The following is a 14,060-nucleotide window of genomic DNA, read 5'->3' as shown; positions in this document are numbered from 1 at the left end:
GATAAAAAATCGGGTCGTTAAAATACTGCAATTGGTATTTTAGAATTTTGTTTGCTAATTCATAAAAAATGTTCACAGGTGCGCTAGAAGTTCAGCAAATTACAGAAAAAAGTGCTTTAATTGACAAAAACCTGTCGGTAACAGTAGAAGTGTGGAGTTATGTTTTGTTGCATGCAGGGCGAATATGTCATTCTGTTAGTCTATCAAGCGCGTTAGCTGTGCATTATGATGGTCGATCGCAGGGTTTGGGGACGGAGAGCGTCTGATATGTGACTTGAGTAACGAAACCTGCGGTGTGTAATGCTGCCTGGTGGGGGCCGTTACCTACTGTGATGCGCAGTCTTCGCAGGTGCTACTCCGGGTCACATATACTGAAAATAGCCAATCCTGGTCAGCGGGCTGCTCCTACTATCCAGGTTGCGGACAATTTATATGCACAGTAAAGAGACTGAAGTCTCATAAAATTCGGGTTTAAAAAAAAAAAAAAAAAAAAATCTCTAACATCAATGGCCTAACTAAAACGCTGCATCCCCGCAGCTGCACACTAATTCCCCCCAAACTGCTCGGGGCACATTGCGGGGAGCGCTTCCATGAAGAGGCAGAGCTTTTGACTGCAGCTCTGCCTCTTAGCGAGTCTTATCAGCCCGGATCGCCGCCTCTGCCCACCTGTCTTTTTTTTTTACTGAGGGGTGGGGGAGAGGCGGGGATGCGTGTGGATTGACACGCATGGAGGCAGAGCTGCAGCTGAAAGCTCTGCCGCCTGCAGCAGCAAAATCCACGACCAAGAAAGTCGTGGATTTTTGCTGCGGAGTTTGGGGGGATTTAGTGTTCAGCGCCGGGGATGCGGTGTTTTAGTTAGGGCAAGGATGTTAAAGGACTTACGAGGCGAAGAAGGTAAAAAAAGTTAAATACCTATTCCGTTTTGTGATCCTTAGGTTACGCCATCTGCATCCCCCCTTTATTTCCACTGCATTTGTATTGCAATGCCCGGGGGGTGGTCCCGATCCCTCGGGTCGTCCTCAGCTTCCCCACTGAAGATGGCTGCCAAGTCTGACTGCGCAGTTTTCATAGCTGTCTCATTAGTGAGGCTCACATTGTAGTCACTTCCTGACTGAGGCAGGACTGAGTTAGCCACTTACGTACCTGATATTTAAGGGCTGGTTCAGACGGACGCTTGCGGAGCGTTTACCGCCAGCGTTCGGGGCTTGGCGTTAAACGCTCCCATTCAAGTGAATGGGAACGTTTGTACCAAGCTTTCACGCGCGTTTACACAAACGCGGCGTTTGGGTCCCGATTTTCTCTGACGTTCATGGAGCCCCTGGAAGCTACATGTAGCTTCCAGGGACGGGTTAACCGCGACGGGCAATGTCCCCCTAGGGGAAGGAAAAATGCGACCACATCCGAACGCTGCTGAAAGCCCGAACGCATCGCTGCCGCGACACCAACGAACGCGACGCCTCCGAACGTCCGTCTGAACCAGCCCTTACTCTTTCAGGCAGAGAAAGAAAAAAACAGCATAGTTATTTGTGTGCTAGGCACTGTACATACCCATGTACATCTATCTCATTTCACCTCGGGTATCCTTTAATCTTCTGAAGAATTGTACTTAATTTTCAGCCAATCCTGATTTAAAAAAAAAAGGAAATTCTATTACTTTTTTGTTTAGAATATTGAATTGTGATAAAATCCGATCTTTATTGTGTTATTTGTGGCTAACTTTATTCCAAACGCCATAGGATTTGTATTTAATGTTATTGCATCCTGGAAGAACTGGCATCCTGTAAAACAGAGTTCCCCAACCCTGTCCTCAAAGGCCCACCAACAGTACATGTTTTGCAGGAAACCACAAACATGCAGGTGAGGTAATTAGTGGCTCGGCAGAGCTGATTATCTCCCTCTGTGGATTTCCACAAAACATGCACTGTTAGCGGGCCTTGACAGGTTTTGTTGTAGAACATACGGTACCTAATTAGAAACTGATAGTTAGGGACCACTAACGGCCAAAAATCTCCTAACCAGTGTGATCATATTAATGAAATCAATCCAATTTTCAGATCAATTGGATTGGTTAGATTTTATTTTTTTTTGTTAAATGGTCTCAAATGTTCTGATTATTTATACGAATAACTGTTCATAAATGATTGTCGAATTGGATCATTAGTGGCCACCTTTGCAACACCTTAGATTTAAGTTGTTTTTGGTCTCATCATGGAGAATGTTCCACATCACTGTAGATTCTGCCAAGGGCTTCAATTCATAAAGGGCTGTGCGATAATAAAAAAAAAATCAGGTCATTAAAATACCACATTTGGTATTTTAGACTTTTGTTTGCCAATTCATAAAAATGTTTACAGGTGTGGTAGAAGTTCGGTAAATTACCGAAAAAGGGCTTTAACCTGTAGCCGAGGGGCGTGGCCGCGGCGGCAGCCCCAGGACCGCCTAACGCCAATCGGTGTAAAGTTCTGGGGCTCTGTTTTGCAGGAGATCGCGCACAGGCTGCGTGCGCATCTCCTGCTTGGGCGGAGCTCCGCACCGCCTTCTGTTAGACGGCGAAATCGCCATCTAATTACACGTACAGCGCTGCGATCTGCAGCAGCGTTGTACTGGGGACAACAGTGTGACACAGCTGTTCCCTCCTGAGGCACAGAGGTGATCGGCTGTCATAGGCTGAAGCCTATGACAGCTGATCATGGGGATTGGCTGGCGGGGGAGAGAGGGGGGTTTACAATAGTGGGGGAAAACACTTTTTTTTTTACTAAAAAAAAAAAAAATGACAAAAATTAACAAACATCTAGGGGGGCGATCAGACCCCACTGACAGAGCTCTGGTGGTGGGGAAATCACTTGTGTGCTGTCGTGTGCAGTCTTGCAGCTTGGCCTTAACCCCCTTGGCGGTATGAAAAATACCGCCAGGGGGCAGCGCAGCAGTTTTTAAAAAAAAAAAAAAAATTTAAATCATGTAGCGAGCCGAGGGCTCGCTACATGATAGCCGCTGCTCAGCGGCATCCCCCCGCTTCGATCGCCTTCGGCGATCTCCGATCAGGAAATCCCGTTCAAAGAACGGGATTTCCTGGAGGGCGTCGCCATGGCGACGGGGCGGGATGACGTCGGGACGTCATTGGGACTCTAGATGCAACCCTCGGCGCTGCCTGGCACTGATTGGCCAGGCAGCGCACGGGGTCTGGAGTGGGGGGCGCGCTAAGCACCGGATAGCGGTGATCGGGCGCGCGGCGATCGGGATGCTGGCGCAGCTAGCAAAGTGCTAGCTGCGTCCAGCAAAAAAAAAATTATTTAAATCGGCCCAGCAGGGCCTGAGCGGCACCCTCCGGCGGCTTACCCCGTGACACACACGGGGTTACCGCTAAGGAGGTTAAAGCTGCTGTGGCCAATTTAATGAAAAATGGCCTGGTCTTTGGAGGGGGGGGGAGGTGTAACACTGCGGTCCTCAAGAGTTATCAGGGGAAAATAGGCAAAATGAGCTTTACTCACCTGGGGCTTTCTCCAGCCCCTTACAGCCGACTGTCCCACGCCGACCTCTCCGCTCCCCGCCGCTGTCCCGGGCTCCGTGCTCGGTATTCAGGCCGACCGCGGTGTCGGCCTTACTGCGGCTGCGCAAAACGCAACTGTCAATCATGGCCACGTGGGACAGGGCGAACGGTGCAGTAGCGTGGCCCACGTGGTCACGATTGACAGCGGCACTTCGCGCAGCCGCAGTACGGCCGACCGCGGCTGAATACGGAGCCCGGGACAGCGATGGGGAGCGGAGAGGTCGGCGTGGGACAGTCGGCTGTAAGGGGCTGGACAAAGCCCCAGGTGAGTAAAGCTCATTTTGCCTATTTTTCCCTGATAACTCCTTCAATTGACAAAAACCTGTTTGGTAACAGTAGAAGTGTGGAGTTATGTTTGTTAAATGCTGTTCTCCTTGCAGCAACTGTTTTGTCAGAAAAGGCTACTGCGTCAGATTGAGCTACCAGTAGCTAAATCTGGCATTAAAAGGAGTCTGAAAAAGCTACCCTGTCAGAGTAAACTACCATGACAGAAAAGTAATCCCTACCTTTCTGCCTCTTGCACACGACATGTGCTGGAGACAACGTGTGCATTACCTGTGCCCTGCAGCAGTGTCCCCTATGCATTGGAGCTCTCTCCCTTGTGCAGATAGCGGATTTCCCTCGACTGGAGACCGATCAGCTGTGGTCCCCTGTGCTCTGCAGCTGTGTCCTGCATGTCATTCCTTGTGCTTTGCCTGCATAGCTGTGTCCTGCTGCTGCTAGTGTGTAAATGGCTAGAGTGCAGTGAGTGATGCAAAGTGATGAATGGCAGGTTACAATGGCAGCAGTAGCACCAGGACACAGCTATGCAGGCAAAGCACAGGGAATGGCATGCAGGACACAGCTGATCAGTCTCCAGTCAAGGGCAATTAGGTAGGTAGCCAGGTCTAGGTGCCCCAGTATAGGCTAGCTAGGTACAGGAGTCCCCCAGGATAAATCTGCTAGGTGTAGGGGCTGCAGTATACATGACGTCATGCGCAGTACTGATTCTCCCCATAACAATACTGGAGCTATATGGGGAGTCTGAGGCAATCACTGGATAGAGACTTTGGTCTGGAGTGGCTGGATCGGGTGCGTTCGGGGGGTGGGGGCACCTATACTAGCTAGCCTGTTGCTAGCGAACATCTGCAGTGCGTACACCTTGCAGATTTGTCCTGGGGGGACACCTGTGGCTTGTAAGGGCCCGTTTCCACTAGTGCGAATCCGCATGCAGACAACGCATGCGGATTCGTATAAGCAATACAAGTGGATGGGACTGTTTCCACTTGTCAGTTTTCATTTGCGTTTTTCTGTGCAGGATTTTTCTGCACGATAGACCCTGCAGAATTCGCCTGCGTGTGGAATGCAGGCGAATCGCAGGCAATGTATTTAATAGGGAAATCTCATGCGTTTTTTGCATGCGTTTTTCCCGCGATTTCGCATTGAAAGTAATGTAAATTGACACAGGCAGTGACATGGTTAAAATCGCATATACCCTGCCTATGCGAAATCGCGGCAAAAACGCATGCGGAATCGCATCCGCATGCGATTTTGTCAGCGGTGATATGCAGCGATTCCGCACCGCAATAGTGGAAACGGGCCCTAAAAACTCCTGAGCAGCATGCCTGACACTGTCGGGCATACCGCTTTTAGCAAAACTTCCTTGCCTGACAGTGTTGGGCATACTGCTCAGAAAGGTTAAACATGCAATGCTTAGGTGATTTCTAGGGATGCTCGCCGCATTCCGCGGAATTCCGGTTTCCACGATTCCGATCGGAAATTGGTGATTCCGTTCCGTCGCATTGTAACGGAATTGCTATAGCGCTAAACGGAAATTCCGGAATTGCTATGCGGAATTTCGTCGGAATGCAAATTTTTTTACGCCAATCAGGACGACCCTAGACTGCTTATAAGTGATTTCTGCATGAAAATCGGACTTTCTGCACCAATTAGTCTTAAGAATAACCAACTAATCCTACGTTAGCAACCAGCTCCCTAGCTACCGATCAGCAGCTATCCCACCCATTTTATATGAGAGCTGTGCAGTCACGAAGCTTGTGGGTTTCAGTCTGGTGTTGGCGAGAGAGGAGGGACAGACCATAGTAGTTTTAACATAAAACAAGTCTTTTTAAAGACTGTATATAAAACAAAAGTCTTTTTAAAGACTCTGTGTGAGAGTGTGACCTATATTAGTAGTAGTAAGCTAGGTGTATTTGTGAGAGTGACAGTAGATTGTTAGTTTGAGTGATAGATTGTAGTGTAGTGTGCTAGTAGTAGTTGCTGCAGAGCCAGATCAGGAACCCTCTACCCAGTCTGAGTAACTTGAAGCTAGTTGCAGCAGCGCCAGTAATGGCCGCCAGGTTCCTCATGACCAGAACCCGACCGCAGCTGCTTCTCTTGACAAGGTTGTTTCCTCCCAGTACTCCGCTCCTGAAGTAAAGCACACCTACATTGCTGAGAGAGATGTGCAGAAGGTTTGGGATGAGGCATTGGAGGAGACCATGTGCCCAAGCTCCCAAAAAGTGGTGGGTTCTGTGGTGACAGAAATGGCCACTGTTTTCTTCATCCAGTGTCAACATCATCCTCACCAACACCACTCAACTACAGAGGTGTTTGGTGGCCAGGTGGAGGGTACAGAAGAGTCACTTATTGAACTGGATATTTTGGATGATTAGGTAGCTGATCGAACGTGGTTGCCACCTGTTGGTTTAGGCACTAGCAGGCGTGAGCAGCTTGTAGAAAAAGAGCAGACGGTTAGCCAGCAGCCTGCAAGTGCTTTCCCATCTGTCAGTACCCGCCACCAGTCTAATGCTGAGCATCGAGGTGCTAGAACAGGTCGCACCACTGCTGGACGTCTACGCACGTCCCCTGCATGAAATTATTTTACTGTTCTGGAAGCGGATGAATCCAGGGAAGTCTGTTCTGTGTGCCGTAAATCGGTGAGCAGAGGCAAAACGTTTGATGGGTTGAAGGATGCTGTGGCCTCAGCACGAAAAGTCAGCCCACATCTGTCACTCCGCAACTGCCACCGCGTTGATGAAACTGCTGCAGCGGTGCCATAGCCTGCCGCAGCACAGGCTTTTTTCCGATTGTCCGACGTGGTGGAAGTCCACCCTCCACATGCTGGAGAGGTTGTGGGAGCAGCGCATGGCGGTCAGGTTATACCTGTCTGAGACATCTTCCACCTGAACAGGGCCACTGGACTACATTACTGGGGACCAGTGGCAGCTGATTAGACCGGTGTGCAAAGTGTTGGAGCTGTTTGAGCAGGCAACAAAAGTGGTCAGTGAGGAGCACTGCAGCATATCAGAGGTGCTCCCTCTTGTCTTCATGCTGGACAAGGCTCTTGATAAACTGCTCGAACGGGGAGGAAGCCCTACTGAACAGTGGTCAGTCAAGTGGGGGAGTGAGTGGGCATGCTCCAGTCCTGGATGAGGAGGCAGAGCTTGTGGAAGCGGAAGAGCCCATTGTCCGGGGAAGAAGATTCAGATTATATGGAGCTGGATCATGACTACAGTTCTGAGTCTGACAGCCAGTAAGAAGTGATAAATGGCAGACATCTCTTCCCTATGGCTGCACATATGCTCCAGTGCCTCCGTAAGGACCCCCGAATTAAAACTCTAAAATCAATGCTCGACATGTGCTTGGCCACCATCTTAAATCCCGGTGCAAGGGGAAAATGCGCCAGTTCATACCCCTCTCCCAAGCAGACGCTAGGATGAGCCAGATCTGGAATGCCCTTCTTCGTTGGGTAGAAGATGCGTTTCCTGCACCTGTATCCCGGGCCCAAGGTACCAAGCCTCATCATACTCAGCAAAGGTCTGGTGGTCCCACTCCCAGCAGCAGCACCAATAGCCAATCTGTGAACCTGCTGAGTATGCTGAAGGAATTTTACCAGCCAATGCCAGATATGTGGTCACCGCCAGCAGCTGGCCCGTATGGTGAATGATTACTTGGGGTTGGCCAGTGCTCCAGATAATATGGAGAGTAATGATGACCCCATGGAGTATTGGACAAAACTGGATACCTGGCCTGAACTCACTCGGTATGCACTGGAGCGAGTATTTAGTGCTGGGGAGGGGGGGGGGGGGTGGTCACCGACCAAAGGACCCGTCTGTCCAGACAATGTGGACATTCTAACGTTCATAAAAATGAACGAGTCATGGATCAGTGACAATTACAAGGCCCCTCTCACTGATTCATAAGAGAATGAGTCCAATATACAATAATAAGATGACTACAATAATTGACCTACGACAACTTCTGCTGCTCCTAAATAATTTTTTAAGGACTGCCGTGGAACCACCTCAAGGTCCCAAGGCCCACGACAACTCCTGCTGCTCCTAAATAATTTTTTAAGGACTGCCGTGGAACCACCTCTAGGTCCCATGGCCTATGACAACTCTTGCTCCCCCCCAAAAAAATTAAAAAATGACCGGTGGAACAGCCACTAGGTCCCACGGCCTACAAGGTTTTAAATGAGATTACTGAAATTGTACCGCCGGAACGTGGAATTATACAAAATTCCGCCGCAATGTAACGGTTACGGAAATTTGTTCTGACGGAATCCCGAATTTATGCGGAATAGGAAATCGGCCTTTCCGATCATCCCTAGTGATTTCCCCACTTGCTTCTCTGCATCTTCAAAGGGTTAAATGTCTCAAGGGCTGTAGGGGAGAAATCTCTTTTGTTCCTGCTCTTTCCTCCGCTGCCTGTGGGTAGAAAAGCTTGTTCCACCAGAGTAGCGATCTCATCCTATCAGCATCTGAACAGCGGGACTTACAGGTGACTGGCTGTTTCTAATGGCTCTCTGCTCCTGTCACACGTTATACCCCTCTGCTTCTGAGAGTCACCACTGAGTTGCCTGAAATGGCCAAGTGCCTCAAGAATGGCAGGTGAATTGGAAGGCTCAATGCCAGTGTTCACTGTATAGAAGGCTTTTTCAGCGATTAGGGCCCTTTCACACCAGAGGGATTTTTCGGCGTTTTAACGCCACGGCCGAAGTTGGCGTTTTGCTAGGTAAAAGAAAGTCCATAGACTTTCATTTTACCTTTCACATCTAACTCGGCGTTTTGGAGCGTTGCGTTTCAATGCTCCCAGGAGCTTTTTCAGGGCTGTTTACAGCCGAAGTTGGCTGTTGGCGTTTCAATGATAGTCAATGGAAAACGCCAACTTAAGCGTTTTCAAAGCCTTTTCAAAGCGTTTTACAGCTATCTTGTTCACTTATTTTTATAGAAGAAAAAAATAGGACGTTTTCATATGGGCTGTAAAACTCTTTCAAAACGCTTTGAAAACGCTATGTATTGGCGTTAAGCAAAAGGCTGACTTTCAGCCTTTTCTACCGCAGCCTCTAGTGTGAAAGAGCCCTTAGTGTTTTGCGATTTCTAGTTCAATAAGCTGTCTTCCATAAACAGGAAATGACATCTGCACAGGTAAGAGAGGTGTTTGATGGGTAAAATCGCTGGAAAAACTCCAGAGCGATTTACCAGTGCTCCTATACTTAAAGGGAAGGTTCAAGCAAAATAAAAAAATGAGTTTCACTTACCTGGGGCTTCTACCAGCCCCATACAGCCATCCTGTGCCCTCGTAGTCACTCACTGCTGTTCCAGTCTCACGCTGGCAGCTTGCCGACCTCGGAGGTCGGGGGCTGCATTGCGTACATTTTTACGCATTCCCGCTAGTGCAGGAACATAAACGCATACATTTTTACGCATTACTGGTTCAATGCGTACATTTTTACGCATAGAACCGGTAATGCGTAAAAATGTATGTGTTAATGTTCCTGCACTAGCGGGAATGCGTAAAAATGTACGCAATGCGTCCCGCCGACCTCCGAGGTCGGCAAGCTGCCAGTGGGGGACTGGAGCAGCAGTGAGTGACTACGAGGGCACAGGATGGCTGCATGGGGCTGGTAGAAGCCCCAGGTAAGTGAATCTCATTTTTTTTATTTTGTTTGGACCTTCCCTTTAACATTGAAACGCTAATCGCTCAGAAAATGCTTCAGACCACGCGTCTGCTTTTCAGCAAATCGCTTAGATGAGAACACTTCCATATACTTTTCATTGTACAAGTAGTTTTCAAAACACTAGCGATTTTCCGCGATGCTGAAATCGCTTGTAAAGCGCAAAAGTGTGAATGGGCCTTAATCCTGCTATTGTAGCTGATTACAGAACCTCCTCCGTGACTTAGGCCAGCTTTCACCAGGCTAGTGGAGGACAGACCTCCACATATCACTACATGTGTGCAATGGCAATGCGTCTGCTGGCATTAGCATAGTTCTAGTGAGCAGCTGTCCTACAGGGCTGTGGAGTTGGTACAAAAATCATCCGACTCCTCTATTTTGCATATAACAATCTTGTTAATTGAAAAGTATGTAACATTAAAGGCATTTCATCAATGCCAAATTTTAGGTATTTTAAAACTATATTAGGATGGCATCATCATTTGGCAACAAAAAGCTCCTAGCAAGGAAACGGACACTGTACCCTTTCAGCCATTATGGCCTTTCATTGGCAATGTAAATGTCCCAGCATGTCGTTTAATAAGATTCACTGGAGCCCCATATCAGCCAGGATCCACAATGTAGCCCTAAAACCTTGCAGAAAAAGCCTCTACATTTTCTTTATCTGCTATAGAAAAGGCCAGGGCCATTTTCTGCAAGGGGACAGATCGATGCACCTGAACCCAGTTCATATGAGCTTCCACTGAATCTAAACAGAAATGTTTAAACTTTTCCTGTTTTTTTATGTACAGCAGAGATGCATTTTAACTAAACTTTGTGTATACTTGAAGAGTAGCTGTTAAATAGAAATCAAACTTGGTCCTTGGTTAGGGCTGGTTTACACGAACGTCTGTGCTGCGTCCGCGTCTATAAACGTTCAACCGCTGAACGCCGAACGACATAAATCATCATGTCGTTTGAACAGCGGCTGACAAAACTGTTTGCCTGCGGTTGTCAGCGTTCGAGTGAGCGTTCGCGTTCAACAGCGTTTGATAGTTAAACGCCTGTTAAAGAGGAAGTAGTCATAAAGGGGCAGAACTATACTGTACCTGGAAGTGGAATTTCGTCGTAGGTTTGCACTTCCTGTACTCCCGAGTAATATAGACATTGTCTTTAAGCTCTGGTAGTTTTCCCCATGAATTGCAGACACCTGCGCCATCTCTCCGTCCTTATGTGTCCTTCTCACTAGAGGATTATGGTCCATTTCCTGTCAACACCCTTCCCTATAAATTCTGGTCTATTTCCTGTCAACTGCATACCTCCAGGACGCCTACAACCTTCAACACAACAGTTTGCACGCTTTAGACGGCGATAGTACGTGTTTACCGCTGACGTTTGTCAAACGCAGCCATCAATAGAAGTCGCATGAGGCGTCCGAAAGAACGCCATCAACCCCGACGCTGAAAAAAAAACCAAAACCGCTGACAGACGATAACATAAACTCTCTCATAGAAACCTATTACGAGCGGTTAAAACGCGTCATTTAAACGAAAAAAAACTGCAGATTTCCGTGTGAACCGGCCCTAAGAGTACTTGTAGAGTGTGCAGATAGTAACCAAGAATATGGATCGGGCCCCAGGCCATTTAACTGTGTGTACATGTAAGAGTGATGTGCAGGTACTCTGCAGGAGAATGACCTCTATTACACATTCTTCATGCACAATATGAACTAGGTTTACAGGTGTTAGACCCCTCTCATTAGCAAAGGGTGTGCATAAATTTGCACACAAAATTTGGTATAAACCTACATCAACGCAGAATTATTTGCATCTCATTAACCATCTCTACTAGTGGCAACTAAATATCAGGCTTTCTTTCAGCAAATGTATTATATTATTCCTGTGCAGTGTTCTCCCCAGGCTCTTTTAGCCGGGTGCTCCACCCGGCTAGATTTTGTGACCACCCGGCTGTCATCGGCTCACCTCCTCACCTATTCCTACGCTGTAAGCACAGTTGCCCTGCATTTTCAACTCGCCCCACCCGGCTAATTTTTCATGCCACCCAGCTACTATTTCATGCCACCTGGCTGGAAAAAAATTCTGGGGAGAACACTGTTGTGTACACCTGATATACAGTCTCAATCAGATACTGTATGTATTTCTGATTTAAAAAGAACTGTGACTGCTTTGTTGCTGTAGCCTAAATAGCAGCTTTGTTTGTGTCATAAATCGCAGGGTCCTCCCTTTTCCCTCTGATCAGTGTAATTTGCCTTCTTAAAACAGTGTTTGCGATGATTCAGTTTTAAAGGAGTTATCAGGGAAAATGGCTAAAATGAGCTATACTCACCTGGGGCTTTCTCCAGCCCCCTGCAGCCGACTGTCCCACTCCGCTCCCCGCCGCATTCGCGGTTTCCGTATTCAGGCCGACCGCGGGGTCGGCTTTGCTGCGCAAAGCGCCGCTGTCAATCATGGCCACGTGCGCCTGCACAGTTCGCCGCGGCCCACATGGCCATGATTGGCAGCGGCGCTTCGCGCAGCCGCAGTAAGGCCGCCCTGGCGGTCGGCCGGAATACGGAGACCGGGAGAGCGGCGGGGAGAGGAGCGTTCGGTGTGGGACAGTCGGCTGTAAGGGGCTGGAGAAAGCCCTAGGTGAGTAGAGCTCATTTTAGCTATTTTCCCTGATAACTCCTTTAAGTGAGCAACTGTGGTTTCCCATGATGCCTCACTCCTGGAAATGCAAATTCTCTATGCCCATGAAGCTAGGCTTACATCCAGAACCCCACTGGTGTATAGCAAGCCTATAGCTTATACTTGTATAGTGCCGCATCAACCCAACATGCAGACTTTCTGGTCCTCATCAGTGCATGGCAGGGATTGTCACTAAGGGATAGGGACTTGGACTAGTACAACAAAATACCCAAGAAGCTCATGGTGATCCAGAACCACTAGGAAAGTAAGTTTAAATTGAGTACATGTGGTTTCCTATGTGTTGATGTGGCTCTGTAAAAATTGACCAAACCTGCTGGGAATAAAATGGGAAATTCAATGTGTATGATCTTCTTAACCACTTAAGGACCACGGGCTTTACACCGACACACCCCTGACTGCATCTTTAACCTGCTGGGTGTTTCAATTCCCACGGCCGCGGGAGGGTTTTTTTGCCCGTTTTTTTTTTCTTATGTAGTTAGCCTAGCGCTAGCTACATGATTCTCCCCTTCCTCCTCTCTCCCTCCCACCCTTCTGATCGCCGCCAGCGATCACGCCCATAAGGAAATCCCGTTCTGAACGGGATTTCCTTTAGGGCTTCCCCATCGCCATGGCAACGAACGTCGTGACGTCACTGGGACTCCCGATCCACCCCGAAGCGCAGCCTGCCGGTGATTGGCCGGGGGGGGCTCTTTCGCGTCGGGTAGCAGTGGATCAGCGGCGATCGGGGAAAACACGCAGCTAGCAAAGTGCTAGCTGCGTGTTTGAAAAAAAAAATAGCGGGGCCTGAGCGGTGCCCTCTAGCGTCAGCTCGTCCAGAAAGCTAGGGAGGTTAAGGGCTCGCTGCAGGGCCGCGCAAAGCACAAGTGATTCACCCCTCCTTTCTGCCCACCAACAGAGCTTTTTGTTGGTGGGCTCTGATGGCTGCTGCTATTTGTTTTTTTCTTCTTAATACAGCTATTTTTTTATTAATTTGTTTATCTTCCGAACACCAACCCACCGCCCTGCTATTGTAATTTTTTAATTTATTTTATTATAAAAAAAAATATTGGTAACAATAGGGGAGTGTGGGAGTTAATGCGTTAAAATGAATAGTGAAAATAATGTATTTGTATGTGAAAAAATTGTTTGTGTAGCATTACTTTTTGGCCACAAGATGGCCACATTTTTTTTTTTCAGGCGTCCTGCAAGCGTCGGAAGGACGCTTGCAGGAAGGGAGGCTGGGAAACTTGATTTTTTTCACAATGGTCGCGCTGCTTCTCATAGAAGCATGCCGAGCATTGCGGGGGCAGAGATCAACGAACGGGAATGGATTTTCCCGATCATTGATCTCCGGGCGAGCGGGTGGCGGCATGCACGATGGGGGCGGGAGCGCGGGCAGCGGTGGGGGGTGCGTATATCTACGCTCCGGGCGGGGAACTGAAGTCCAAAGGAGCGTAGATATACTGTACCCGGGCGGCGAAGTGGTTAGTACTAGCGTTAGATTCATTATAAATTTAGGGGCCTGGGTGTCTACTGGAGGAGACAAAATAATTTTTAGGAGTCTCTTCCAATAAAGCACGTCTGTAACAAAAAAAACCAGCCCCTAATGGGGTACTTACCTCGGTAGGGGAAAGCCTCAGGATCCTAATGAGGCTTCCCCAACCTTTTTTTTTGCCTCCGGGATCCCAAGTTGACTCCTCCGAAAATTCCGACAAGAACTGCGCAGGCGCAGCAGCACACTGCAATATTTACCCTCAGGGCTCCAACGCAGTAGAATTTCTGATCGGGCCCCGGTGGAAATTGCCGCGCCCAATCGGGTCTGCTCTACTGTGCCTGCCCAGTAGATCGGACCCAATGGGGCTCTGTTTCCGCCAGAGCCCAATCAGAAAGCTGCTACTGCGCTGGA

At 48.5% G+C, this 14,060-nt stretch overlaps 1 protein-coding gene across 1 annotated transcript in view; it reads left to right on the top strand.

Moving 5' to 3' along the window:
- DDX4 (DEAD-box helicase 4) overlaps positions 1-14,060 on the top strand; it is a 114,305-nt gene that overhangs the window by 9,659 nt on the left and 90,586 nt on the right. The window lies entirely within an intron of this gene.

The sequence above is a fragment of the Hyperolius riggenbachi genome, chromosome 1 (assembly GCF_040937935.1).
Source record: "Hyperolius riggenbachi isolate aHypRig1 chromosome 1, aHypRig1.pri, whole genome shotgun sequence".
In the NCBI taxonomy this organism is placed as follows: Eukaryota; Metazoa; Chordata; class Amphibia; order Anura; family Hyperoliidae; genus Hyperolius; species Hyperolius riggenbachi.
This window is presented reverse-complemented; position numbering and strand designations above follow the sequence as displayed.